The sequence below is a fragment of the Bufo bufo genome, chromosome 5, assembly GCF_905171765.1.
Source record: "Bufo bufo chromosome 5, aBufBuf1.1, whole genome shotgun sequence".
Classification (NCBI taxonomy): Eukaryota; Metazoa; Chordata; class Amphibia; order Anura; family Bufonidae; genus Bufo; species Bufo bufo.
In genome coordinates this window covers 490,397,697-490,423,602 of record NC_053393.1, presented here as the reverse complement: position 1 = coordinate 490,423,602, position 25,906 = coordinate 490,397,697, and positions in this window count along the sequence as shown.

Here is a 25,906-nt window from a genome sequence, read left to right as displayed (position 1 = left end):
TCATAGCAGAGAATCAGGCTTCACGTCAGCCACCACTGGAACAGGCCACTGTCACACATTTAGGCCCAGGCACCCAGGCAGAGGAGAGAGGTCCCGTAACAGAGAATCTGGCCTTATGTCAGCGCAGAATCTGTATTCATGTCATAGCAGAGAATCAGGCTTCACGTCACCCACCACTGGAACAGGCCACTGTCACACATTTAGGCCCCGGCACCCAGACAGAGGAGAGCGGTCCCGTAACAGAGAATCTGGCCTTATGTCAGCACAGAATCTGTCTTCATGTCATAGCAGAGAATCAGGCTTCACGTCAGCCACCACTGGAACAGGCCACTGTCACACATTTAGGCCCAGGCACCCAGGCAGAGGAGAGAGGTCCCGTAACAGAGTATCTGGCCTTATGTCAGCGCAGAATCTGTATTCATGTCATAGCAGAGAATCAGGCTTCACGTCACCCACCACTGGAACAGGCCACTGTCACACATTTAGGCCCCGGCACCCAGACAGAGGAGAGGTTCATTCAACTTTGGGTTGCCACGCAATATAATGGTAAAATGAAATTAAAAATAGTATTGAATGAGGAAGTGCCCTGGAGTAGAATAATATATTGTTAAGGGGAGGTAGTTAATATCTAATCTGCACAAGGGATGGACAGGTCCTGTGGGATTCATGCCTGGTTCATTTTTATGAACGTCAGCTTGTCCACATTGGCTGTATAAAGGCGGCTGCGTTTGTCTGTAATGACGCCCCCTGCCGTGCTGAATACACGTTCAGACAAAACGCTGGCCGCCGGGCAGGCCAGCACCTTCAAGGCATAAAAGGCTAGCTCTGGCCTCGTGGACAATTTGGAGACCCAGAAGTTGAATGGGGCCGAACCATCAGTCAGTACGTGGAGGGGTGTGCACAGGTACTGTTCCACCATGTTAGTGAAATGTTGCCTCCTGCTAACACGTTCCGTATCAGGTGGTGGTGCACTTAGCTGTGGCGTGTTGACAAAACTTTTCCACATCTCTGCCATGCTAACCCTGCCCTCAGAGGAGCTGGGCGTGACACAGCTGCGTTGGCGACCTCTTGCTCCTCCTCTGCCTTCGCCTTGGGCTTCCACTGGTTCCCCTGTGACATTTGGGAATGCTCTCAGTAGCGCGTCTACCAATGTGCGCTTGTACTCGCGCATCTTCCTATCACGCTCCAGTGTAGGAAGTAAGGTGGGCACATTGTCTTTGTACCGGGGATCCAGCAGGGTGGCAACCCAGTAGTCCGCACATGTTAAAATGTGGGCAACTCTGCTGTCGTTGCGCAGGCACTGCAGCATGTAGTCGCTTATGTGTGCCAGGCTGCCCAGAGGTAAGGACAAGCTGTCCTCTGTGGGAGACGTATCGTCATCGTCCTGTGTTTCCCCCCAGCCACGCACCAGTGATGGGCCCGAGCTGCTTTGGGTGCCACCCCGCTGTGAACATGCTTCATCCTCATCCTCCTCCACCTCCTCCTCATCCTCGTCCTCCTCGTCCTCCAGTAGTGGGCCCTGTCTGGCCACATTTGTACCTGGCCTCTGGTGTTGCAAAAAACCTCCCTCTGAGTCACTTCGAAGAGACTGGCCTGAAAGTGCTAAAAATGACCCCTCTTCCTCCTCTTGCTCCTGGGCCACCTCCTCTTCCATCATCGCCCTAAGTGTTTTCTCAAGGAGACATAGAAGTGGTATTGTAACGCTGATAACGGCGTCATCGCCACTGGCCATGTTGGTGGAGTACTCGAAACAGCGCAACAGGGCACACAGGTCTCGCATGGAGGCCCAGTCATTGGTGGTGAAGTGGGTCTGATCCGCAGTGCGACTGACCCGTGCGTGCTGCAGCTGAAACTCCACTATGGCCTGCTGCTGCTCGCACAGTCTGTCCAGCATATGCAAGGTGGAGTTCCACCTGGTGGGCACGTCGCATATGAGGCGGTGAGCGGGAAGGCCGAAGTTACGCTGTAGCGCAGACAGGCGAGCAGCGGCAGGGTGTGAACGCCGGAAGCGCGAACAGACGGCCCGCACTTTATGCAGCAGCTCTGACATGTCGGGGTAGTTGCGAGTGAACTTCTGCACCACCAAATTCAGCACATGCGCCAGGCAAGGGATGTGCGTCAAACCGGCTAGTCCCAGAGCTGCAACGAGATTTCGCCCATTATCGCACACCACCAGGCCGGGCTTGAGGCTCACCGGCAGCAACCACTCGTCAGTCTGTTGTTCTATACCCCGCCACAACTCCTGTGCGGTGTGGGGCCTGTCCCCCAAACATATGAGTTTCAGAATGGCCTGCTGACGTTTACCCCGTGCTGTGCTGAAGTTGGTGGTGAAGGTGTGTGGCTGACTGGATGAGCAGGTGGAAGAAGAGGAGGAGGAAGCTGAGTAGGAGGAGGAGGAGACAGGAGGCAAAGAATGTTGCCCTGCGATCCTTGGCGGCGGAAGGACGTGCTCCAAATAGCTCTCCGCCTGGGGCCCAGCCGCCACTACATTTACCCAGTGTGCAGTTAGGGAGATATAGCGTCCCTGGCCGTGCTTACTGGTCCACGTATCTGTGGTTAGGTGGACCTTGCCACAGGTGGCGTTGCGCAGTGCACACTTGATTTTATCGGACACTTGTTTGTGCAGGGAAGGCACGGCTCTCTTGGAGAAGTAGTGGCGGCTGGGAACAACATACTGTGGGACAGCAAGTGACATGAGCTGTTTGAAGCTGTGTGTGTCCACCAGCCTAAATGACAGCATTTCATAGGCCAGTAGTTTAGAAATGCTGGCATTCAGGGCCAGGGATTGAGGGTGGCTAGGTGAGAATTTACGCTTTCTCTCAAATGTTTGTGAGATGGAGAGCTGAACGCTGCCGTGTGACATGGTTGAGATGCTTGGTGACGCAGGTGGTGGTGTTGGTGGTACATCCCATGTTTGCTGGGCGGCAGGTGCCAACGTTCCTCCAGAGGCGGAGGAAGAGGCCGAGGCGGCGGCAGCAGCAGAAGAGGTCGAGGCGGCAGCAGTAGAACAGGTAGCAGGGGGAGCCTGAGTGACTTCCTTGTTTTTAAGGTGTTTACTCCACTGCAGTTCATGCGTTTCATGCAGGTGCCTGGTCATGCAGGTTGTGCTAAGGTTCAGAACGTTAATGCCTCGCTTCAGGCTCTGATGGCACAGCGTGCAAACCACTCGGGTCTTGTCGTCAGCACATTGTTTGAAGAAGTGCCATGCCAGGGAACTCCTTGAAGCTGCCTTTGGGGTGCTCGGTCCCAGATGACGGCGGTCAGTAGCAGGCGGAGTCTCTTGGCGGCGGGTGTTCTGATTTTGCCCACTGCTCCCTCTTTTGCTACGCTGTTGGCTCGGTCTCACCACTGCCTCTTCCTCCAAACTGTGAAAGTCAGTGGCACGACCTTCATTCCATGTGGGGTCTAGGACCTCATCGTCCCCTGCATCGTCTTCCACCCAGTCTTGATCCCTGACCTCCTGTTCAGTCTGCACACTGCAGAAAGACGCAGCAGTTGGCACCTGTGTTTCGTCATCATCAGAGACGTGCTGAGGTGGTGTTCCCATGTCCTCATCATCAGGAAAAATAAATGGTTGTGCGTTAGTGCATTCTATCTCTTCCACCCCTGGGGAAGGGCTAGGTGGATGCCCTTGGGAAACCCTGGCAGCAGAGTCTTCAAACAGCATAAGAGACTGCTGCATAACTTGAGGCTCAGACAGTTTCCCTGATATGCATGGGGGTGATGTGACAGACCGATGGGCTTGGTTTTCATGCGCCATCTGTGTGCTTTCTGCAGAAGACTGGGTGGGAGATAATGTGAACGTGCTGGATCCACTGTCGGCCACCCAATTGACTAATGCCTGTACCTGCTCAGGCCTTACCATCCTTAGAACGGCATTGGGCCCCACCAAATATCGCTGTACACTGCGTGCAGAATTATTAGGCAAATTAGTATTTTGACCACATCATCCTCTTTATGCATGTTGTCTTACTCCAAGCTGTATAGGCTCGAAAGCCTACTACCAATTAAGCATATTAGGTGATGTGCATCTCTGTAATGAGAAGGGGTGTGGTCTAATGACATCAACACCCTATATTAGGTGTGCATAATTATTAGGCAACTTCCTTTCCTTTGGCAAAATGGGTCAAAAGAAGGACTTGACAGGCTCAGAAAAGTCAAAAATAGTGAGATATCTTGCAGAGGGATGCAGCACACTTAAAATTGCAAAGCTTCTGAAGCGTGATCATCGAACAATCAAGCGTTTCATTCAAAATAGTCAACAGGGTCGCAAGAAGCGTGTGGAAAAACCAAGGCGCAAAATAACTGCCCATGAACTGAGAAAAGTCAAGCGTGCAGCTGCCAAGATGCCACTTGCCACCAGTTTGGCCATATTTCAGAGCTGCAACATCACTGGAGTGCCCAAAACCACAAGGTGTGCAATACTCAGAGACATGGCCAAGGTAAGAAAGGCTGAAAGACGACCACCACTGAACAAGACACACAAGATGAAACGTCAAGACTGGGCCAAGAAATATCTCAAGACTGATTTTTCTAAGGTTTTATGGACTGATGAAATGAGAGTGAGTCTTGATGGGCCAGATGGATGGGCCCGTGGCTGGATTGGTAAAGGGCAGAGAGCTCCAGTCCGACTCAGACGCCAGCAAGGTGGAGGTAAAGTACTGGTTTGGGCTGGTATCATCAAAGATGAGCTTGTGGGGCCTTTTTCGGGTTGAGGATGGAGTCAAGCTCAACTCCCAGTCCTACTGCCAGTTTCTGGAAGACACCTTCTTCAAGCAGTGGTACAGGAAGAAGTCTGCATCCTTCAAGAAAAACATGATTTTCATGCAGGACAATGCTCCATCACAAGCGTCCAAGTACTCCACAGCGTGGCTGGCAAGAAAGGGTATAAAAGAAGAAAATCTAATGACATGGCCTCCTTGTTCACCCGATCTGAACCCCATTGAGAACCTGTGGTCCATCATCAAATGTGAGATTTACAAGGAGGGAAAACAGTACACCTCTCTGAACAGTGTCTGGGAGGCTGTGGTTGCTGCTGCACGCAATGTTGATGGTGAACAGATCAAAACACGGACAGAATCCATGGATGGCAGGCTTTTGAGTGTCCTTGCAAAGAAAGGTGGCTATATTGGTCACTGATTTGTTTTTGTTTTGTTTTTGAATGTCAGAAATGTATATTTGTGAATGTTGAGATGTTATATTGGTTTCACTGGTAAAAATAAATAATTGAAATGGGTATATATTTGTTTTTTGTTAAGTTGCCTAATAATTATGCACAGTAATAGTCACCTGCACACACAGATATCCCCCTTAAATAGCTAAAACTAAAAACATACTAAAAACTACTTCCAAAAATATTCAGCTTTGATATTAATGAGTTTTTTGGGTTCATTGAGAACATGGTTGTTGTTCAATAATAAAATTAATCCTCAAAAATACAACTTGCCTAATAATTCTGCACTCCCTGTAAATTCTGCTGGCTACTGGGACCTGAGGTAGTTGGTTCACTAGGACGTGTGGCTGTGGCAGAACGGCCACGTCCTCTCCCAGCACCAGAGGGTCCACTAACACCACCACGACCATGTCCACGTCTGCGTCCGCGTCCCTTATTAGATGTTTTCCTTATTGTTCCCGTTCACCACAATTTTGAGAATGGCAAATTTGGGAATTCTTTTTCAACCCAGAACAAAAAGTATGCTTTTACGGTCACTACAAATAACTTGACCAGCTAAAACTGTGCAGATTTGGTTGAATAGAGATGTGAGACCTGTTTTTTTTTTGCGCTGTGTGACAGTTATAGGTTTAATCACAGAATGACACTTCTATCAGCACGCTAGCGTGTGTCTTAGGTTTTTCTGAATGACACTATCAATACCTTCAATGTAAGATTTTCTTTTTGGGATAGATTTCAAGTAGGCCTCAAATACCACAAACTAGTTATTTTCAGAATGGCAAATTTGGGAATGCTTTTTCAACCCAGAACAAAAAGTCTGCTTTTACGGTCACTACAAATAACTTGACCAGCTAAAACTGTGCAGATTTGGTTGAATAGAGATGTGAGACCTGTTTTTTTTTGCGCTGTGTGACAGTTATAGGTTTAATCACAGAATTACAATTCTATCAGCACGCTAGCGTGTGTCTTAGGTTTTTCTGAATGACACTATCAATACCTTCAATGTAAGATTTTCTTTTTGGGATAGATTTCAAGTAGGCCTCAAATACCACAAACTAGTTATTTTCAGAATGGCAAATTTGGGAATGCTTTTTCAACCCAGAACAAAAAGTCTGCTTTTACGGTCACTACAAATAACTTGACCAGCTAAAACTGTGCAGATTTGGTTGAATAGAGATGTGAGACCTGTTTTTTTTTGCGCTGTGTGACAGTTATAGGTTTAATCACAGAATGACACTTCTATCAGCACGCTAGCGTGTGTCTTAGGTTTTTCTGAATGACACTATCAATACCTTCAATGTAAGATTTTCTTTTTGGGATAGATTTCAAGTAGGCCTCAAATACCACAAACTAGTTATTTTCAGAATGGCAAATTTGGGAATGCTTTTTCAACCCAGAACAAAAAGTATGCTTTTACGGTCACTACAAATAACTTGACCAGCTAAAACTGCAGATTTGGTTGAATAGAGATGTGAGACCTGTTTTTTTTTGCGCTGTGTGACAGTTATAGGTTTAATCACAGAATGACACTTCTATCAGCACGCTAGCGTGTGTCTTAGGTTTTTCTGAATGACACTATCAATACCTTCAATGTAAGATTTTCTTTGTTCAATAGAGATGTGAGACCTGTTTTTTTTTGCGCTGTGTGACAGTTATAGGTTTAATCACAGAATGACACTTCTATAAGCACGCTAGCGTGTGTCTTAGGTTTTTCTGAATGACACTATCAATACCTTCAATGTAAGATTTTCTTTTTGGGATAGATTTCAAGTAGGCCTCAAATACCACAAACTAGTTATTTTGAGAATGGCAAATTTGGGAATGCTTTTTCAACCCAGAACAAAAAGTCTGCTTTTACGGTCACTACATGTCACGGAACCATGAACCAGACATACAACAAGAGATAAGTGAAAATAAGAAGGCTTTATTGAAAATAAAGCTGTAAAGCAAAAGTCCAAACGAATGGTGAAACCGAAGCAGAGTCTTTGAGAGGCCAGAGATCAGGAACCAGAAGGGTAGTCAGACGAAGCCAGGATCAGGAACCAGCAGGGTAGTCAGACGAAGCCCGGATCAGGAACCAGCAGGGTAGTCAGACGAAACCAGGATCAGGAACCAGAAGCAGCAGCAGTCTTAGAAGCATGTGAACACAGGAGGACCAAGCAAGGAACTGAAGCCACAGACCTCCTATATATATGAGCTAGGCATCCAGCTCCTCCCAGTGGGAAGGAGGAGCCGCAGGGTGGAAGGCTACAAGAAACCCAGAAACCAAGATGGCCGCCAGCACATGTCAAACGAAGGAGAACAGCAAGAAGGTAAGACCATGACAGTACCTCCCCCTCAAGGGCCCCTCCTCCGCGGAGCAAAAAACGGTTTCTGAGGGAAGCGTGCGTGGAAGGCTCGGAGCAAGGCAGGAGCATGGACATCTGCGGAGGGAACCCAGGAACGCTCCTCTGGACCATAGACACGCCAATGGACCAAAAACTGCACCCGACCGCGGACCAGGCGTGAGTCCAGGATATTGCTCACCTCATACTCCTCATGATTGCCCACTCGGACCGGACGAGGCCGAGGAACCGAGGAAGTGAAACGATTACACACCAGTGGCTTCAACAGGGAGACATGAAACACGTTAGAGATCCGCATGCCAGGAGGAAGCGCAAGGGCATAGGCTACCGGGTTTACCCTGCGAAGCACTCGGAAGGGACCAACAAAGCGAGGCGCCAGCTTGGGAGTGGGCACTCGAAGGTTGAGGTTGCGGGTGGACAACCATACACGGTCTCCGACCTGGTAGGAAGGAGCAGGCGCTCGTCTGCGATCAGCCTGGAGTCTCTGGCGCTGCGCAGAGGCCTCAAGGGACTTCTGGATCTGTACCCAAGAAGCGCATAGGACGGAAAGGTGATCCTCCACCGCCGGAATATCCTGGGGAGAGAATACCTCCGGTAACACGGCAGGTTGGAACCCATAATTGGCCATGAAGGGAGACGTCCCAGAGGAAGAGTTCACCGCCGTGTTCCTGGCAAACTCAGCCCAAGGCAGAAGGTCAACCCAATTGTCTTGGTGATCGGAGACATAGCAACGAAGGAATTGCTCCAAGGCCTGATTGGATCGTTCTGCGGCCCCATTGGACTGAGGGTGGTAGGCCGAGGAGAAGGAGAGATGAATCCCCAACTGGGAGCAAAAGGCGCGCCAGAACCTGGACACAAACTGACTCCCCCGATCCGACACAATCTCCTTGGGCAAACCGTGCAACCGGAAGACCTCCCTGGCAAAAATCGTGGCCAACTCTTGTGCAGAGGGTAACTTCTTGAGAGGAACACAGTGGCACATTTTGGAAAACCGATCCACAATCATGAGAATGACCGTATGGCCTCGGGATGCAGGGAGGTCCACAATGAAATCCATCCCCAGGTGTGACCATGGGCGCTCCCCGGTGGCTATGGGTTGCAGAAGGCCCAACGGAAGGTGCCGAGGGGACTTACTCTGGGCACAAACGGAGCATGCCGCTACATATGCGGCGATGTTGGAACGTAGGGAAGGCCACCAGAACAGACGTGAAACAGCCCAGGACAGCTGATTCTTTCCAGGATGCCCCGCGGTCTTGGAGTTATGGTAGGTTCGCAACAACCGAGTGCGCAACTCCTCAGGCACAAAACATCTGCCGTTGGGTCTCCCAGAGGGAGCACCAGATTGAGCCGCCAAAATCTGCTCACCCAGGGGAGAGGTCAGGCTGGTGCGAATGGCGGCCAGGGTCTGATTCGGAGGTATGACCGAAGTCGGAATCGACTCCTCCCTGGACAGCTCGGAGTACTGCCGTGATAGGGCATCCGCCCTGATGTTCTTGGAACCGGGTAGGTAGGAGACCACGTAATTAAAACGTGACAAGAACAGAGCCCATCTGGCCTGACGTGGTGTCAATCTCTTAGCCTCAGAAAGGTAGGTCAGATTCTTATGGTCCGTCAGGATGAGAACCGGAACCACCGAACCCTCGAGCAAGTGCCTCCATTCTTTAAGGGCCTGCACGATGGCCAATAACTCCGTGTCACCAATCTGATAGTTGCACTCCGCGGAAGACAGTTTCCGGGAGTAAAACCCACAAGGAAGCAGAGGACCCTCTGGTGTTCTACGCTGAGACAGAAGGGCGCCTACTCCCGTCTCAGACGCGTCCACCTCGAGGACAAAGGGCAACCCAGGGTTGGGATGCGACAGAATCGGAGCCGACACAAAAGCCGACTTTAGGGCCTCAAAAGCTCGAATGGCCACGAGCGGCCAGACCTGGGAATTACTGCCCTTCCTGGTCAGATCCGTGAGAGGCTTGGCCAGCATGGAAAAGTCCCTGATGAACTTCCGATAATAATTGGCGAAGCCCAAAAAGCGCTGCAGGGAGCGAAGACCACTGGGCTGGGGCCACTGTAAGACAGCCGAAACCTTCTCAGGATCCATGGAGAACCCCTCAGCGGAAATGATGTAACCTAAGAAGGTTACCTGGGATCGGTGAAATTCGCATTTCTCAAGCTTACCGAACAGCTTGTTCTCTCGTAACCGTTGCAACACTCGTCTGACATCCAGAATGTTGGTGTTAAACGCGGTCTTCCACTCATCGCCCGCCTTGATCCTTACAAGGTTATATGCCGCCCTCAGGTCGAGTTTGGTAAAGACCGTGGCCCCTTTAAGGCGATCGAACAGCTCGGAAATCAAGGGTATAGGGTAAGCGTTCTTGATCGTGATGCGATTGAGACCCCTGTAATCGATGCAAGGCCTCAACTCACCGCCCTTCTTTTTCACAAAGAAAAATCCAGCCCCTGCCGGGGACGAGGATTTGCGAATGTGTCCGCGTGAAAGCGCCTCCCTCACGTACTCCTCCATGGCCTCATTCTCCGCTACCGACAGTGGATAGACTTTGCCACGAGGAGGAACGGCACCAGGTTGTAACTCTATGGCACAATCGTATGGGCGGTGCGGAGGTAGGGCAACCGCGCGCACCTTATCGAATACATCCCGGTACTCCTCGTATTCAGGAGGCAACAGAGAGTCCGAGGAAGTACACAGCAACTTGACAGACCCATGGATGCAACTAGCCCCACACTGCGGTGACCACGAGAGGATCTCGGCCGATCTCCAATCGAAAGTCGGATTATGCTTCTGGAGCCAGGGGTACCCCAAGACCACCGAGTAGTGTGGAGACGAAATAACCTGGAGACAGACCGACTCTCTGTGAACGGCACCAATGGCTATCCCCACTGGAAGGGTCTCATGAGTCACGTGTGACGACAGAAGGGGTCTGCCGTCTATCGCCTCAAGAGCCAGTGGGGAACCTCGAGCCTGCAGAGGAATGGAATTGGCGGCAGCGAACACACTATCAATGAACAAACCACCAGCACCAGAGTCCACCAACGCCTGGGTCGTCACCGAGCCCCCGACCCAGGAGAGGACAACAGTGATCAGTGGTTTGTCAACACGGGAAACCGGGGACGAGGAGACTCCACCCAAGATCTGCCCCCGACAGGATCTCAGGTACGAGCGTTTCCCGGACGGTTCGGACATGCCAACCGAAAATGCCCACCGAGACCACAGTACATGCATCGACCCTCGCGTCTCCGGAGTACCCTCTCCCCCTCGGACAGGCGAGCAAACCCCAGCTGCATGGGTTCACCCCCAGACAAGTCATCCCCAGGAGGCATGGGAGGAGAGGGAGGCACGGGTGGGACAGCAAACGTAGGCGCCAATCTGTTAGAAGACCTCCGCAGGCTCTCCTTAAAGGAAGGTCTCTCCCTGAGTCTGGTGTCAATCAAAATCAGGAAAGAAATAAGAGACTCGAGCTCCACTGGTAGGTCCTTAGCTGCAACCTCATCCTTCAAGGCATCCGAGAGACCATGAGAGAAAGCAGCGACCAGAGCCTCATTATTCCAGCCCACCTCTGCTGCCAGGGTACGAAACTCAATGGCGTATTCAGCTACGGATCGTGAACCCTGTCTGATGGACATAAGGAGCTTCGCAGCAGAGGCAGCACGAGCCGGCACATCGAATACCTTCCGAAGAGAAGCAACAAAACCGGAAAACTCGGCAACCACCGGATTGTTGTTCTCCCATAAAGGGCTGGCCCAGGCCAAGGCCTTGTCCGAGAGCAGCGAGATCAAGAAGCCCACCTTTGATCTCTCAGTAGGAAAGGCATGTGGCAGCAACTCGAAATAAATGCCCACCTGGTTAAGGAAACCTCGGCACTGAGTTGGCTCTCCCCCAAAGCGCTGTGGAAGAGAGGCAGAACCGGTCATACCCCGAAACACCGCAGGCGCAACAACAGGTGTCGGGGTAGACTCTGGCGCAACAACCGGAGCGGCAGTAGGAGCGACAACCGACCCATCGGCAACGGGAGCGAAATGAGCCGTGCGTTCAAGCAGGGTTTGCAACGCCACAGCGAACCGACCCAACAGGTGATCCTGCTGATCAAGTCTGGCAACCAGCATGGGTAGCGAGGATGGCCCTGTACCGTCAGAACTCATGGCTTGGTCCTAATGTCACGGAACCATGAACCAGACGTACAACAAGAGATAAGTGAAAATAAGAAGGCTTTATTGAAAATAAAGCTGTAAAGCAAAAGTCCAAACGAATGGTGAAACCGAAGCAGAGTCTTTGAGAGGCCAGAGATCAGGAACCAGAAGGGTAGTCAGACGAAGCCAGGATCAGGAACCAGCAGGGTAGTCAGACGAAGCCAGGATCAGGAACCAGCAGGGTAGTCAGACGAAACCAGGATCAGGAACCAGAAGCAGCAGCAGTCTTAGAAGCATGTGAACACAGGAGGACCAAGCAAGGAACTGAAGCCACAGACCTCCTATATATATGAGCTAGGCATCCAGCTCCTCCCAGTGGGAAGGAGGAGCCGCAGGGTGGAAGGCTACAAGAAACCCAGAAACCAAGATGGCCGCCAGCACATGTCAAACGAAGGAGAACAGCAAGAAGGTAAGACCATGACACTACAAATAACTTGACCAGCTAAAACTGTGCAGATTTGGTTGAATAGAGATGTGAGACCTGTTTTTTTTTGCGCTGTGTGACAGTTATAGGTTTAATCACAGAATGACACTTCTATCAGCACGCTAGCGTGTGTCTTAGGTTTTTCTGAATGACACTATCAATACCTTCAATGTAAGATTTTCTTTTTGGGATAGATTTCAAGTAGGCCTCAAATACCACAAACTAGTTATTTTCAGAATGGCAAATTTGGGAATGCTTTTTCAACCCAGAACAAAAAGTCTGCTTTTACGGTCACTACAAATAACTTGACCAGCTAAAACTGTGCAGATTTGGTTGAATAGAGATGTGAGACCTGTTTTTTTTTTGCGCTGTGTGACAGTTATAGGTTTAATCACAGAATTACAATTCTATCAGCACGCTAGCGTGTGTCTTAGGTTTTTCTGAATGACACTATCAATACCTTCAATGTAAGATTTTCTTTTTGGGATAGATTTCAAGTAGGCCTCAAATACCACAAACTAGTTATTTTCAGAATGGCAAATTTGGGAATGCTTTTTCAACCCAGAACAAAAAGTCTGCTTTTACGGTCACTACAAATAACTTGACCAGCTAAAACTGTGCAGATTTGGTTGAATAGAGATGTGAGACCTGTTTTTCTTTGCGCTGTGTGACAGTTATAGGTTTAATCACAGAATGACACTTCTATCAGCACGCTAGCGTGTGTCTTAGGTTTTTCTGAATGACACTATCAATACCTTCAATGTAAGATTTTCTTTTTGGGATAGATTTCAAGTAGGCCTCAAATACCACAAACTAGTTATTTTCAGAATGGCAAATTTGGGAATGCTTTTTCAACCCAGAACAAAAAGTATGCTTTTACGGTCACTACAAATAACTTGACCAGCTAAAACTGTGCAGATTTGGTTGAATAGAGATGTGAGACCTGTTTTTTTTTGCGCTGTGTGACAGTTATAGGTTTAATCACAGAATGACACTTCTATCAGCACGCTAGCGTGTGTCTTAGGTTTTTCTGAATGACACTATCAATACCTTCAATGTAAGATTTTCTTTGTTGAATAGAGATGTGAGACCTGTTTTTTTTTTGCGCTGTGTGACAGTTATAGGTTTAATCACAGAATGACACTTCTATCAGCACGCTAGCGTGTGTCTTAGGTTTTTCTGAATGACACTATCAATACCTTCAATGTAAGATTTTCTTTTTGGGATAGATTTCAAGTAGGCCTCAAATACCACAAACTAGTTATTTTGAGAATGGCAAATTTGGGAATGCTTTTTCCACCCAGAACAAAAAGTCTGCTTTTACGGTCACTACAAATAACTTGACCAGCTAAAACTGTGCAGATTTGGTTGAATAGAGATGTGAGACCTGTTTTTTTTTGCGCTGTGTGACAGTTATAGGTTTAATCACAGAATGACACTTCTATCAGCACGCTAGCGTGTGTCTTAGGTTTTTCTGAATGACACTATCAATACCTTCAATGTATGATTTTCTTTTTGGGATAGATTTCAAGTAGGCCTCAAATACCACAAACTAGTTATTTTGAGAATGGCAAATTTGGGAATGCTTTTTCAACCCAGAACAAAAAGTCTGCTTTTACGGTCACTACAAATAACTTGACCAGCTAAAACTGTGCAGATTTGGTTGAATAGAAATGTCAGGTCTATTTTTTAGGCGCTGGGTGACAGGCTCAACTTGCCCCTGATGTAATATATGGCCAAAAAATAACCACACTGTTGATGGTTAAATGCACTTGGGTGACACAGGCTCAGCCTGCACCAGATGTAGTATATGGCCAAAAAATAATCAGACTGTTGATGGTTAAATGCACTTGGGTGACACAGGCTCAGCCTGCACCAGATGTAGTATATGGCCAAAAAATAATCAGACTGTTGATGGTTAAATGCACTTGGGTGACACAGGCTCAGCCTGCAGCTGATGTAGGATATAGCACAAAATAACCACACTATCGATGGTTAAATACACTTGGGTGACACAGGCTCAGCCTGCAGCTGATGTAGGATATAGCACAAAATAACCACACTATCGATGGTTAAATACACTTGGTGATAGCTCGTGCTGGCGCACCACAAGTCACAAAATGGCCGCCGATCACCCCAGAAAAAAAGTGATCTAAAAACGCTCTGGGCAGCCTCAAAAAAGTGAGCAAGTCAATAATAGCACTTCAATGATCCACAGCTGCAGATCGATCACAGAATGAAGTCTTTTGGAGGAGTTAATCTGCCTAATCTCGCCCTAACGTCGCAGCTTCAACCTCTCCCTATACTGATCATAGCAGAGTGACGTGTGGCGCTACGTGACTCCAGCTTAAATAGAGGCTGGGTCACATGGTGCACTGGCCAATCACAGCCATGCCAATAGTAGGCATGGCTGTGATGGCCTCTTGGGCCAAGTAGTATGACGCTTGTTGATTGGCTGCTTTGCAGCCTTTCAAAAAGCGCCAAGAAAGCGCCGAACACCGAACCCGAACCCGGACTTTTACGAAAATGTTCGGGTCCGTGTCACGGACACCCCAAAATTCGGTACGAACCCGAACTATACAGTTCGGGTTCGCTCATCCCTAGTTAATGACATTTGTAAAATCAGATTTGAATACCTTGAGGGGTGTAGTTTCTAGAATGGGGTCATTTTTGAGTGGTTTCTATTATGTGAGCCTCACAAAGTGACTTCAGACCTGAACTGGTCCCTAAAAAGTGGGTTTTTGAAAATTTCTGAAAAATTTCAAGATTTGCTTCTAAACTTCTAAACCTTGTAACATCCCCCAAAAATAAAATATCATTCCCAAATTGATCCAAACATGAAGTAGACATATGGGGAATGTAAAGTAATAACTATTTTTGTAGGTATTACTATGTATTATAGAAGTAGAGAAATTGAAACTTGGAAATTTGCAAATTTTTACAAATTTTTGGTAAATTTGGTATTTTTTTATAAATAAAAAAGAATTTTTTGGACTTCATTTTGCCAGTGTCTTGAAGTACAATATGTGACAAAAAAAAAACAATCTCAAAATGGCCTGGATAAGTCAAAGTGTTTTAAAGTTATCAGCACTTAAAGTGACACTGGTCAGATTTGCAAAAAATGGCCTGGTCCTTAAGATGAAATAAGGCTGTGTCCCTAAGGGGTTAGTTGTGGGCAGTCTAAGGTACACCTGTGCAATATTCATGCTGTCTAATCAGCACCTTGATATGCCACCTGTGTGGTGGGATGGATTATCTCGGCAAAGGAGAAGTGCTCACTAACACAGATTTAGACAGATTAGTGAACAATATTTGAGAGTAATGGGTCTTTTGTGTATGTAGAAAATGTTTCAGATCTTTGAGTTCAGCTCATGCAAAATGGGAGCAAAACCGAAAATGTTGCATTCATATTTTTGTTCAGTGTAGATATACATATATATATATCAAATAAAAAAAAATGTAATTTAGGAGCCAGCTGAGTTAATATATTATATGAAGAGCTGTTTATAGAAGTAAATAAATACATATCTATATTATATTTGAGATGTCTAATAATATTGTCCTCGAGCTACTCTGTCAACGTGACAGTATTAGTAAGCACTAAATATGCAAATTTTTTAGGCTACGTACTGCCATGTAAATGGAGATGATGCAGATGCCTCGCAGCTATTTGGGATAATGTGATCATGTTATGACGATTCTGTGACTTGCAGTGATATTCACCTGAATGATTCCGCTAAGCTGCATTTTCTATTGGCCACTTGCCCATTTGCCTGAGTTCTATCACGATGAAAGTATTTGTTTTTGATGTTATACAGTAAATTGGAATCTGGTGTACAAATAGAGGACTAGGGAGCTGTAGTTTTACTTTTACTGCTAGAAATTGCTCATTTAATTTTACCGCCTTAAGAAACTTTTATTTTTAAAGTGAAAAGGCAGAATTTACACCAATCAGCCATTACACTGATACCTGATTACATTACAATTACATTAATAACTGATCTTTTGCTATCTGTTCTTAGTAATGTAATGGTAACATAGACAATGAGTATATACTGTACATAGATCACCCATGTTTAAACCTGTATTAGTTCTTTTCTATCAGATTTCTGTAGGTCATTGATGACCAGGATTATAAGGCATTCTACACTATTCTATCCAGTATCAAAAATCAGAACTTGATGAAGACTAGTGTTGAGCGGGAGGTGCCATATTCGATTTCGCGAATATTCGCTTGAATATTTATCTTATATTCGTCAAAATCGAATATTCGTCATTATTGTATTTATCGCGATTAATATGCGATTTAATCATTCGCATATTGCGATTTTTAAGCTGAGAATTAGAAGTTATGAATTATAACTTCTAATTGCCTTATAACTTAATAAAAAGGCAACTTTCCTATTCTTTAATCTTGGAGATCTAGATTTAACACAAATATAGCGCTATATTCTATGTCTTTGTTAATAAATGAATCAAGATAGCAAAGTATTCTTTATTCTACATCAACGAAGATAGCGAAGTATTCTACATCAACGAAGATAGCGAAGTATTCAACATCAACGAAGATAACGAAGTATTCTACATCAACAAAGATAGCGAAGTATTCTACATCAACGAAGATAGCGAAGTATTGTACATTTTCCTCAATTTAAGTTATTATCGCATTGCGATTACAACTTAGGCGATTTTGATAATGGTGGTATTAGGAGAATTAACGGTCGGATATAACGAATATAGTACTATATCTAAGAATAGTGGATTATAAAAGTTGAATTCGCAATGCGGTTAATAATAATAGCAAATATTATTGATTGCGATTACAAATTAGCACTGCTAGATTCCATATTCGTTAACTTTGTTAATTCTAGCAAGCTGACCCATTCCATTAGAGACCCAGCAGCAGCTACAAGTTAAAATCGCAATGCGATTAATAAAGCTTGAATTAATTGCATTGCGATTTAGACTTAGACCTGGTTTACTAAATTACTTTAAATTAGCGAGGATGACAAATATATTTATTAGTCAAAACAAAATATTCTCCATCTTCGATAATTCAAGAAAGCCAACCATTGTAAACCAGGTACAAGTTAAAATCGTTATGTGATTTATTCAAGTTATATTATTCGCATTGCGATTGCAACTTGATTCTCACATCCTGCAGTACATTGTAGCATGGAGGCGTTCCCATGGTGATGGGGACGCTCCATGCGCATGGAAAGTAGATAGAGGCGGCAACAGGCACTGACTTGAGCGAGCAGAGAGCAAGGAATCCTCTCTTAAAAGTACTGCTTTTGGACAAAGCTAGGGTAACAATAAAAAAAACAAAAAAACTAATATTCGAAATAACGAATATATAGCACTATATTCGAAATATTAGCGAATTAGCGAAGTACCGATATTGGCTTAAAAATTTTGATATTCGAATATTCGCGCTCAACACTAATGAAGACTAGATCCAAAACACATCTACTGTGTAATGGACTTTCCTGACCACAGGTGGCTTTACACCTGAATGAATGTTATGGACCTTGGCCAGATGACTATGAATTACACCATTTCCACGAGGTAAGCACTGTGTTCCGGGTTCTAGCTCCTGATCAGAATAGAGCAGAGTATAAGTTGGCTGGACAAGATGCCTTAGACACAGCTCATTGAGGGGGTAGTAACAGACACTATTGGGGTCATCTATCAAACTAGTGTAAAGTGGAACTGGCTTAGTTGCCCATTAGTGATGAGCGGCAGGGGCAATATTCAAATTCTCGATATTTCGCGAATATTTTGTAGAATATTCATCATATATTCGCAAATTTGAGAATTCGCTATTATTTTCTTGATTGAGAAAATCGGCAATGTAATATTCGCGTAACGTGAGCACAATACAGGTGTGGGTCACTTTTGCTACATTTTCCAATGTCTCTCTCAGAACTTTAAAAAAAACCTGCTGGGGAAGTTCTTATATATTAAGGGGTAGTCAACTTTCCTATTGGTCGCTAGGGATGTTGCTAAGCTCAGACAAAGACATTGCAGCCTTCTCATTGGCCCACAAGCAAGAAGCAGGTAGGGATCATGTGTTCAGATGAGAAAAAATTTAGAATATTTGAAAATACGAAAATATATCACTATATTCGAAATATTCGCAAATTCTCAAAGTGCCAATATTCGCGATTAATATTCACTATTTGCATATTCACGCCAAACACTATTGCCCATAGCAACCAGTCAGATTTCACCTTTCATTTCTGACAACTCCTTTGGAAAATAAATGGTGGAATCTGATTGGTTGTTATGGGCAACTAAGTCTGTTATACTTTATATCAGTTTGATAAATGACCCCATGTACAGTACAGACCAAAAGTTTGGACACACCTTCTCATTCAAAGAACATTCTTTATTTTCATGACTATGAAGGCATCAAAACGAGGAATTAACACATGTGGAATTATATACATAACAAACAAGTGTGAAACAACTGAAAATATGTCATATTCTAGGTTCTTCAAAGTAAACACCTTTTGCTTTGATTACTGCTTTGCACACTCTTGGCATTCTCTTGATGAGCTTCAAGAGGTAGTCCCCTGAAATGGTTTTCACTTCACAGGTGTGCCCTGTCAGGTTTAATAAGTGGGATTTCTTGCCTTAGAAATGGGGTTGGGACCATCAGTTGCGTTGAGGAGAAGTCAGGTGGATACACAGTCAGCCGAAAAATTGGGAAAACTTTGAAAGTAAGGGCTATTTGACCATGAAGGAGAGTGATGGGGTGCTGCACCAGGTGACCTGGCCTCCACAGTCACCATACCTGAACCCAATCGAGATGGTTTGGGGTGAGCTGGACCGCAGAGTGAAGGCAAAAGGGCCAACAAGTGCTAAGCATCTCTGGGAACTCCTTCAAGACTGTTGGAAGACCATTTCAGGGGACTACCTCTTGAAGCTCATCAAGAAAATGCCAAGAGAGTGCAAAGCAGTAATCAAAGCAAAAGGTGGCTACTTTGAAGAACCTAGAATATGACATATTTTCAGTTGTTTCACACTTGTTTGTTATGTATATAATTCCACATGTGTTAATTCATAGTTTTGATGCCTTCATAGTCATGAAAATAAAGAAAACTCTTTAAATGAGAAGGTGTGTCCAAACTTTTGGTCTGTACTGTATTTATATAGTTCTCCAAAAAAGAGGCAGCACTCCAATGTAAAAAGTGAAAAGACCCGCTTTATTTCCCTCTGCAACGTTTCAACTGCTCATTGCAGTCTTTATCAAGCATACAAACTGGTGCCAAGACATCCACATTTATACCGACAATCCCTTGTGAGTCAATTAGTGATAGTTATACAATCAAGTGTAAAAACAGATAATATAAAATGCATAATCAGATCAGTGATACAAAAACTTTTTATACAACTCGTGAAGCCATGATTATTAGTATTTAAAAGTCACATATTTCATTGTATATTCACATAAAGTGCCATAGTGCATAAATCAATCAAAGTGATCACCTGTGTGTAATTAATGAATGACCAATTGGCCGCATAGGCTATAGAAAAAAACTACTTACACAGCAATGTAATCGTATGGCGCCAACCTCAGCGTCCCCTGTCTGCCATTGCACATGTCCGGTAACCAGGGTACCAGTACACACTGAGTCACGCGACCCGTCACATGACCACACGTGATCAGTGACGTCAGTTTCAAGGCGTGAACAGGCAACTGGCCTCCACCATAGGTGCACATGACGCGCCAGAAAGAGGCACCCCGTCACCAAGTCACAGGATCACATGACAACATCACGTGAGACGTAGCCTGGTAACCAAAAGGCGTCCCAAAATCTAGCGAACCACAGTCACCAGGGCGAAAGGGCACCGCCGAGGACAGACATGGAAAGGGATTTAAGAATCACATATGGGGCATGATAAGATTGTCTAGTATATATATAACACATAGTGAAACTACTAGAAAAAAGGATATCAAGCCGTCTACAGTATATAGGAAGAGGTAGAGTTATGAGTTCTCATAAGAGAAACAATGTCTCTGTAAAATACTCGACATTCAGACCCTGTGGTTTAAGGGTCTGGAGACGATGTATCCATCGCAGTTCCCTCTGTTTAACCACTTGCCATCTGGGCCATTTGCCCCCTTCCTGACCAGGCCAAATTTTGCAAAACTGACATATTTCACTTTATGTGGTAATAACTTTGGAACGCCTAAATTTATCCAAGTCATTCAGAGATTGTTTTCTCGTGACACATTGTACTTCATGATAGTCATAAATTTGAGTCAAAATATTTCAACTTTATTTATGAAATAATCCCAAATTTACCCAAAAATTTGAAAAATTCGCAATTTTCTAAATTTCAATTTCTCTGCTTTTAAAACAGAAAGTGATACCTCATAAAATATTTATTATTTAACATTCCCCATATGTCTACTTTATGTTGGCATCATTTTGGAAATGTCATTTTATTTTTTTAGGACGTTAGAAGGCTTAGAAGTTTAGAAGCAATTCTTAAAATTTTTAAGAAAATTGCCAAAACCCACTTTTTAAGGACCAGTTCAGGTCTGAAGTCACTTTGTGGGGCCTACATAGTGGATACCCCCATAAATGACACCATTGTAGAAACTACACCCCTCAAGGTATTCAAAACCGATTTTACAAACTTTGTTAACCCTTTAGGCGTTCCACAAGAATTAAAGGAAAATGGAGATCAAATTTTTAAATTTCACTTTTTTGGCAGATTTTCCATTTTAATCAATTTTTTTCTTTAACACATCAATGGTTAACAGCCAAACAAAACTCAATATTTATTACCCAGATTCTGCGGTTTACAGAAACACCCCACATGTGGTCATAAACTGCTGTATGGGCACACGGCAGGGCGCAGAAGAAAAGGAACTCCACATGGTTTTTAGATGCCATGTCCCATTTGAAGCCCCCTGATGCACCCTTACAGTAGAAACTCCCAAGAAGTGACCCCATTTTGGAAACTAGGGGATAAGGTGCCAGTTTTATTAGTACTATTTTTGGGTACATATGATTTTTTGATCATTCATTATAACACTTTATGGGGCAAGGTGACCAGAAAATTGGTTGTTTTAGCACAGTTTCTATTTATTTATTTTTACAGCGTTCACCTGAGGGGTTCAGTCAAGTGACATTTTTATAGAGCAGATTGTTACGGACGTGGCGATACCTAATATGTATACTTGGTGTTGCACCTTTTGTGATGCAAGGTGACAAAAATTGCTTGTCTTGACACAGTTTTTTTTTTTTTTTTTTACGGTGTTCACCCGAGTGGTTAGGTCATGTGATATTTTTATAGAGCTGGTTTTTACGGACGCGGAAATACCTAATATGTATACTTTTTTTTATTTGTTTCACTTTAACACCATAATAGCATTTTTGAAACCAAAAAAATGATGTTTTAATGTCTCCATGGTCTAAGAGCTATAGTTTTTTTATTTTTTAAGAGATTTTCTTATGTAGGGGCTCATTTTTTGCGGGATGAGGTGACGGTTTTATTGGTACTATTTTGTGGGACATACGCGTTTTTGATCACTTGGTGTTGCACCTTTTGTGATGCAAGGTGACAAAAATTGCTTGTTTTGACACAGTTTTTTTTTTTTTTTTTTTTACGGTGTTCACCCGAGGGGTTAGGTCATGTGATATTTTTATAGAGCTGGTTTTTACGGACGCGGCAATACCTAATATGTATACTTTTTTTATTTTTTCTATTTTTAACTTTTTTTTTTCATTCCTTACTTGGGGACTTTTCTTTTTTACATGTGAAACTTTTTTTTATTTTTTTATTTTCAACCTTTTATTTATTTATTTTTTATTTTGCACTTTTCGTCCCCCATAAGGTCATACAAGACCTCTGGGGGACATTTGCTTCACTTTTTTTTTTCACTGTTGATTTCTCCTGTAACTGGGGCTGACATAGTAGCCCCAGTTACAGGACAAATACACCCCTAGAGAGGCTGTACAGCAGCAATCCAGCGCTGTACAGCCTCAGAGCAGGGCTGATCGAGGTCTCTGAGAGCGTAGCGCACAGCGCTTCCTTCTCTGCAGACACAGCGCTCCGGAAGGCAGGGACACCTGGGCACTGTCCCTGCCTTGTCTTAGGGTTGCCCTGCTGTCACTGAGAGCGGGCAACCCGATCAGCAGCTGCACGATTAGCGTGCAGCTGCTATTTCTGAAAGGACGTTTTAAAACGTGCTTTCAGAAATAGACGTCCACCCATAGGACGTTTACATCCTATGGGCGGACGTAAAGCGGTTATGGGTCAATGTGCGATCGCCACCCCGTCTAGCCCTTGGGACTTGATCAATAATCATATATTTTAACTCTCTTTCAGTATGACCATACTCAACAAAGTGTTTGGGAACAGGCAAATCCGTTCTTTTGCGCCTAATTGTGAAACAGTGATTATTCAGTTTTGTTTTCATGTCACATGTAGTCTCCCCCACATAGAGGAGGCCACATGGACATTGCAGTACATATATGACAAAAGAGCTGTCGCATGTCAGGAAATGGCGTATGTCATATTGTAATCCTGTAACTGGGTGTGTGAAAAAATTCCCCTTCATCATATAGGGACAATTCACACATGTCAGACACGGGAAACAACCCGTTTTCCTCGGACCTAAGAAAGTTTGTACCTTTCTTTTAATAGGGACATCTGTTTTCACTAGCTTGTCACGCAGGTTGGCAGGACGCCTGTATGATAAAAGCGGGGGAGAAGAAAATGCCTCAATCGATGGAAAATTACTCTTTAAGATGGGCCAATGTTTCTTTAGAATAATGGCTACATCTTTGCTCTGTTCAGAATATGTTGAGACAAATGGAATCTGTCTAGGTTTGAGTTTCCTCTCTCTAGCCTCCATTCCCTGGGGATTTTGTATCTTTCTCAAATGTTTGTTAATATTCCCTAGTGGGTATCCTCTCTGTCTGACCTTATTAATCATTTTTTCATATTGTGCAGGTAAGCGTTCAGGGTCCTGTACAATCCTCTTCACACGTAGTAGTTGGCTAGGGATTTAATAGTGGGTCTAGGATGACAGCTTTTATAGCACAACAATGTGTTACAGTCAGTTGGCTTGGTGAAAATGTCTGTAGACAATTTATCACCAACAATCGACACCATCGTGTCCAGGAATTGTACCTGTTTGTCAGAATGTGTGAGTGTAAAGGTAATTTCACGGTCCAATTGGTTCAGGAAACCGTGAAATTGCTCTAAAGACTCCAAATCTCCTTGCCAAATGAGGAAGACGTCGTCTAGGTATCGCCACCACCCCAGCACTTTGCTGAAGTGGTGGGACACATAGACAAGATCTTTGTGGCGAAAATAACCTCGCCACTGGGTTTTGGAGAGGCCTGATTGCCAGCCTCTTGCCCCAGGATTATGGGCCCTCTCATCAGCCCATGCAAAACTTAAACCCCATGGCGATTTGACTGTGTTTGTGGCATCTGAGCGCTCAGATCCAAGCCATATGGGGATATGTTTTGAGGTGTGTGACAGAACCATCTGTCTGTGTAATTGTATTGTATGTTATGTGAGGGTACCCAGATAGCTAATTTTATTGTATTTGTGTATTCTGAGTGCCATTCTCCTAATGATATGCACTCAGACTTGAGCTATCTGGGAATATGTTAAATCTCTGTGTTTGCTGTGAGGGTGTGACATTGTGTGTTTGAGTGAAGATTCCTGTCCTGTTGTTCCCACATGTGTATTCGTGATTTCCCTTTGTCCTGAGAGATAATTGAATTGCTCCTCGGGTGTCTCCAGGGCAGAGAGGAGGAAACCATGATGCATTGTGGGGATGTGTTGTGTCTGTGTATCCTGAGTGCTACGGTCACAGTCTTCCTTCTGGTCCCCTAGGGGCGTGTACACCAGATGGGGACCTCCATAAATACGGGCGGGTAGCCCTCAATAAAGTGTTCCTGTTTTTACATTCAACATAGAGCCTCGTCTTATGTGTGTGTGGATTGCTATACGTGTATACTCCCTGGCTATTACTCCTAGCTCTTGTAAGAGCTGTTCCTTTTCCTGGTTCCTGTGGTGGTATCGGTGTCGAGCGGAGTGCTTGGAGTCCTCGGGAGGCACTGGGAGCATTTATCAACGGAGGTACCCGGTCGGGGTGCTAGGAGATCCGTTACATTGGTGGCAAGCGGCGGGATCGTTCCCACAGCCAGAAGGACAGCTACAGGTGACACTATTCCATGGATATTACAAATTGAGGGCCACGCATGTCCTAGTACAGCGACCCTGACAGCACCAGAATGAAAACAGCAGTAGAGTACGATGAGGGTGTCATGGATGACCGAGATGCAGTCCGCAAAGGCATCTGGTACCAGGTACTGGGTATTGTGGAGTATATGCGGGACGAGAGACTCCCCACGGAAGACCAGTGGTTGCAGAAGCGAGTAGCCCTGCGGATGCCCTTCCTGGGAGAGCAGCCCCGGGAGGAATGGGTAAAGGAATTGGAACTCCTTGCATGGCAGGAGCTGTGGCTGGAAGATGCCTACCAGGCGCTCTGGTGGTATGGGGCACAGTACCTACCCAGGACAGCTGAGCATGACCAGCCAGAGGGAGAGGAGTTTGATGGTCCTGGCTTGTTATGGGAGACTTTTTCAGAGCTGGAGTTTGGGAGCCCTACACAAGCCCGGTACAGGGACCTCTTTGAGTGGCGGGAGAGCAGGTATGACTGGGACGACACTCATGAGATTGAGCAGGACCTGGTCCACCTGGTGACCCGGGAGATGGAGCTGGAACAGGGCTACCAGAAGCTGTTCCACTCCAGTGAGAAGGCTCAGCAGGAGAGCAGAGTGTCAGACCCAGGTCCAGAGTCCTTCCGCTGGGAGGATATTGTGTATGTTTACTGGGAAGAACCCCAGGTGGCCGGTGGAGATGGGACCGAGGTCTCTCCACTGCTCCTGCAGGGAATTGGGAGCCCAGTCTCCATTCCCCAGCGGCAGGCTCAGTTACAGGGGGCAGAGACAGTCAGTCCTGTCCCCCAGCGGCAGAGTGTCCTACAGGGAACAGAGAGCCCAGTCTCCTTTCCCCAGCAACAGGACACTGTATTGGGAGCGGAAACAGTCGGTCTCCCTCCCCAGAGGCTGGAAGTATGTATGGGAGAGGAGCTTGTTACCCCCTCTCCCTATTGGCAGTGTGAATTGCAGGGAATTGGGAGCCCAGTCTCCATTCCCCAGCGGCTGGGTGATTTACAGGGAATTGGGAGCCCAGTCTCCATTCCCCAGCGGCCGTGTGATTTATTGGGAATTGGGAGCCCAGTCTCCATTCCCCAGCGGCAGGCGGAGTTACAGTGGGCAGAGACAGTCTGTCCTGTCCCCCAGCGGGAGAGTGTCCAGCAGGGAATAGAGAGCCCAGTCTCCTTTACCCAGCAGCAGGACACTGTATTGGGAGCGGAGACGGTCGGTCGCCCTCCCCAGCGGCTGGAAGTATGTATGGGAGAGTAGATTCTTACCCCCTCTCCCCAGCGGCAGCTTAACGCACCAGGGGGAGACAGTAAGCCCCACAACAGTGCAGATGGGACCGTGGTCTCTGCACTTACAGCACAGGGGGTAGGGACAGTCGGTCTCCCCCTCCAGCAGCAGAGCTGGGTATCCAAAGGGGAGACAGTCGGTCTCCCCCTCCAACAACCAGACTCCAACCAGGCTTCTTCCATGGTAACGCTGGCACCAGGGCAGAGTACCGCTGATCCCTGCCCACAAAGCAACCTCCACTCCAAGCCAGGGAGCAACACAGAGA